Raw genomic sequence first — 5,261 nt, forward strand, 5'->3', positions numbered from 1 at the left:
TGTTGACCCCCACGTGCTTTCTTTTTGAAAGCAATTTACCTGAAGCTCTGTCTGGCTGGTATTACCTTAAATTTTATCCACTACATAGGACCTGATTGTAGTTGGCAACTTGGATTCAGCCTTTTAAGGGTAAGGAGATCAATTTGCTAGCACAGTGGAATTTTTAAAAGTTCCTAGCTTATCTCAAATGATGACTTGTAAGTGTTAACAGAACAATCAGTGTACACATGAGCTGTTTATTTGTCACTGGTAAGAATCCCAGAACATTTTATTAGCTTATGAGCTTGATTACACTTCATCCTAATAATTGACTGTATGTGAAGGGAAGATATAAAAAAACATCATGTTCTTGAGATGTTTAAAATATTCTCAAATGAATTATGATATCTACTCCCTCTCTGTCATATTGGGGCAAGTCTGTGAGTCTGGGTCCTCATTCTAGAAATAAAGATTTTAGGCAATAGTTTTTGGCTCCCATGCTCTTCTTGCATGCTCAAAATACCACTTAATATCCATAACATTTGGGATACTACCTCCATTTTAGTTTTAATTTCAGTATCTGCTGACTGAATACACAGTGATAAATGAATTCAGTTAAAATTTAAATCCATATTTATTTTAGTCCTAAGAGCACTGATGTTATTGATACTAGCAATTCTAGTCCTGCATACATAATGAGACACACATAATCCTTGCAGACCAGATTAGGCTGCTTACTCTTTTATAAAAGGCAAGTGATGTAAAAAGAAAAAAAATGTATTTTATGCACTTTGGTCAACTGTGGAGAAGTAGCTATATTGCTTTTCTGCTGGTGCCAAAAGAGGTTAATATTTATAGAAAATATAGGTAAGCAATATAAGTATAACTAGGCTGTGTTTAACCAGAGACTGTGTCAGTTTTAATTTTCTTGACATCTATCTTCAGCCTGTGTGAGTTTTTATTCTCATGTGAAATTCAGGAGCTCTCTGTTTCAGAAGGACTTGGTTTTAGATCCAGTGATGTAAAGCTTCTGGTAAATTCTAACTCAAGTATTCAGCTTGATCTTAGCCTATTCCTCTTGTTTTCCCCTTGGATCTCCTGATTCTACAAATTTCTAATCATCCCTCTTTGCTGTTGGTCATCTTGTCACAGTTCCAGATTAGTGAGGCCAACCTTAGGAAAGGAGAAGAGAAAGGAGAAGAGAAGATGATGACAGATAACAGATGTGAGTGGTGGAAACATAGGGTTCAGGGGTCAATTCTATAAACTGTGCTAACCCCCATGTGCTTCCTTTTTAAAAGCAATTTACCTGAAGCTCCGTCTGGCCTAAGATTCATCAATAAACAACATTTTAACTGCTGGAGAAATGCAGGGCCAAAGACTCCTTCCTGTTAATAAAAAGAACACAAGTTCTCTGAAGGAGGGATTTTTGTGACTTTTATACAGGGCAAATTTCAGGACTCAATGAGACAGAATAAAGGAATATTACACAGCCATAAAGAAGAATGAAATTTTGGCATTTGCAGGTAAATGGATGGAACTGGAGAATATCATACTAAGTTAAATAAGCCAGTCTCTCCAAATCCAAGGCCAAACATTCTCTCTGATATGTGGATGTTAATCCACAACAAGGGAGAACGGGGAAGGGAAGAATAGAAATCCATTGATTAGACAATGGAAAATGAAGGGAAGGGAGTAGGGAGGGAAATATCAAGGACAATAGAATTAACGAGACATACTTTCTTAGCCTTTTATTTGAATACACAATCACAATAACTCCACATCATGTTCAACCTCAAGAATAGGATCCTTATTAGAATAAGTTATAGTCCCTTATGTATAATATGCCAAAGAACATTCTTTGTTATGTTTATATAAAAAGAACAAATAAATTTAAAAAAAGAAAATGTGATCTTAAATGACACTTCTTAAAAAAAGAAAGAGACAGAAAAATTAAAAGCAAAGCACACTATCAATAAAATTTGTAAGAACAAGTTCTAATTAAAACTGGTCAGCCTGGGCCAAAGTGACTCAGAGTTGCTTTGGATTTTTAACATATTGTTATAATATGAAAATGTCTTCTCATGGCAAAAGACCATTTGCTGTGGTGACTTGATAGTCTAATGCAATCCTTCTATCAGTGAGAAGTCAAGAGGTGGACCTGGTGTAACTCTGGAAACTTCCCTGGATCCCCAATAAAACTAGAGGTCGGGAGGGCTGCACCTTTCCTCTCTTCTTTGAGAAGATCCATTGTCTACTTTTTTTCCTGTCTCTTCTAATAAACTCATGCCTGAGCTACTCTGAGCAAGTCCTCTGAAATCTTTCCAGCATGATCACAAAGAACAAGTGACCAAAGACATCTAGAGGAATTTTGGCTCCATAGATGGCCTTGATCTCTAACAATGACTTTCCCTGGGGGTTTCATAAAAAGAGTGAAAAGAGGTGGGATTTGAGTTTGTTGAAGATCTTTCCTATTCCCAGAAAATATATGGATATTCCTCGTTTTTAGTAACCTGTCCCCCTTCCTCATTATTTGTATCCTATATTTGTAACCTCTAGAGTCGAGAAACTGTTTTGTAAGTAAATATTCCCCTTCTTCATTTTTTGAACTCTGAATAAAACCATCTCTTAAACATTGATTTTCCATGGGATGAGCTTCCATACCTAGGAAGAAGAACACTACAATAATCAATCATCCCGAGAGAAGTTCATCTAATTCTTAAGGAGATTGCTCCTGACTTCTTGCTAGTGACTATAGTAGATGTGGTTCATTGTGTTCATAGTAGTTGTGGTCCATTAGTCTTTTATTCTATATGAATCTTTGAGAATAGGGTGTGAGGAGATCCAAAGGGCCGAAATAACTAGATATTATGATATTAAGTGAAAATTCAATTTTCAAATGCAATTAATTTTCAAATACAAATATGATTTTTAGAAATTGTGGTTTTGCAATAAAAAGCTAAAGGAGATATTTCTGTTAATATTATTCTTTTATTTACTTTAAATAGAGGAGACAGGCTAGAGCAAAGCGAAAGATAGGGCAAAAGTTCATACTCTATGACTGAACTCGAAGACCATTTTAATGCTAAATGGAATCATAATCTAAATACTGGCATACATGCTTAGGAATCTTTGGGACTTTTCTAGGAAAGGCCTAAGGGTGGGAATTCCTGGAAAGGTTATAGGTATTGAAATTGTTCTTGTTTTGTCTTCCTTTTTTCTTTATCTACCATTGCTATTGGAAATTTGGAATACAAAAATATGAAATTCACTTCAGGAATGAAGATGTTATGTTTTGATGAAAAATAATGTGAATTATCTTTAGAGATCAGATTTAATTCTTTGGATGAATCTCTTTTGTTTTGCTTGAAGAAATGGATTGCATTTAGCTAATAGAAGGCAGTAGGAGCATTTTCTTTTAGATTTTTCCCACACTTTCTAATTTTGCACATTTAATATTTTCAAATTGAAGTACACACCATTTTTGTTACCAGTACTGCAGGTTCCTGAGTTCCCCCAAAGTAAAATCAGACAGGAATACTGTTTGGCAGGAACAAGGCTTTGATTCTTAAGCTCTAATATAGGGAAGGCAGCAGGTGGGAATGGGATTAACAGTCATTCAATAAGAAAGAGAAATATACAGTTTGTTGTTGTATTTTTTTGTGTGTTTTTAATTGCATATATAGCCAGGCAGAAACTCAGTGATGTCATTTCATATAGAAGTGCAGTCTTAGAGCCCACCTGGGCTCTTTTCATCATAGAAGAAATAGTCTTCATGGGCTACCTGTCTCATTATCATATTAGGTCTCTGTTCTGTGATATAATTTTAATATGCTAGTAAGGAAAGGGTTATCATGGTTTATTCCAGTGACTAGTTCCACATCACTTTCTCCTCTTTAATTTAGGAAAGCCCTTAGCACTGTGTTAGAGGAAAGCACAATATTAATATGTATGCCTGTGTGCCGCAGTCTGGCTGCAGCAAAATAACCGGGGGGGTGACGAATAACTTGTGTACGTTGATACAGCAGGAGTAGGAGCCGTTTATTGCAGGACAGGAGCAGTATTTATACATTCCACACAGCTTATCTAATTAGCATAAACTAGATACATCAGTCAACCAATCAGGAATCTCTACACTTAATGACTCGCTTTTGTTACTTCTCAAACCACTCCCTCTGGCATTTTGCCAGGCACCATCCAGACTTGTTTACGAACTCTAACATTCCCCTGACTAAATGCCAGGTGTTATTTTGACTTGTTTACAGACTCTAACACCTGTGCATCACTGATAGTTAGCTTTATAACTTTGCTTTTCTCAGTCTTCTGTTTCCTGATGTTTGCTGACCCCATAGTCTTAAGGACTGAGTGAGCTACCTCATTTTCCTACTTAATTCTTTTTTAGAATTTTGTTATTTTTGAAAAACTTAGGGGCAGAGAGAAATTTCTTCATGGATGACATTGTCTTTTCAAAAACAAAGCTAGGTTTGTTGCAGGTAACATTTCAAACCTCTTGCACAAGACCAGTTCGCATTAATGTTTTACTCTAATTAAATATTTTAATGTGCCTTTGCAACTTATTTAGTGAAATGTTTAAATCTACTTTATGAATGTAATATTCAGTTTTTGCTTTAAAGTATGGAGCTTCTTAATTATTGGCTTGATTTACTTAATAATTTTCATAGTTAATTTAAAATTTTGCTAGAATTTAAATGACCATTAAGGAAATGATTTGCCATTGTGAAAAATTATGATGAAGTTTACTTTCTCAGCTGATTGAAGGTGCATAACAACCAGAAATATAAAGTCTAGACTCATAAATTCAGAGAGCTTTCTCCTGTGCTTGACTGCTTGACAAAGCTTGCATTCATAATAACAATGTTATAAACTCAAAAAAAATGTGGCACATGATGATGGTGTAGGCTATCCATCAATGTAAGTTGTGTCATACTATGTTTTCAAGTACTACACCAGGCACGTAAAACGCTCACCTGTCTTTTCCCTCCATTATGAGTTTTGGGTACATTTTAATTATCAGGAAATTATTTGGCATCTAATTTTGAGTGTTTTATCTAATTGAGGATTCAAAGTTGTTTTTCCTTCCATTATGGGTTCAAAGATTGTTCTCATCATATTGATGTGGGCTGACTATTAGAAAGGAATCTAGTGCAGCACACTTTAAAACAGAATTGATTTAAATATAGTAGCAAGGGTTTACAATCACATTTATATGGACTATCAACTTACATTGTTTCCCCCTCTACAGAAAGGCAGAATATGTCAAG

Source organism: Marmota flaviventris, chromosome 7, assembly GCF_047511675.1.
Source record: "Marmota flaviventris isolate mMarFla1 chromosome 7, mMarFla1.hap1, whole genome shotgun sequence".
In the NCBI taxonomy this organism is placed as follows: Eukaryota; Metazoa; Chordata; class Mammalia; order Rodentia; family Sciuridae; genus Marmota; species Marmota flaviventris.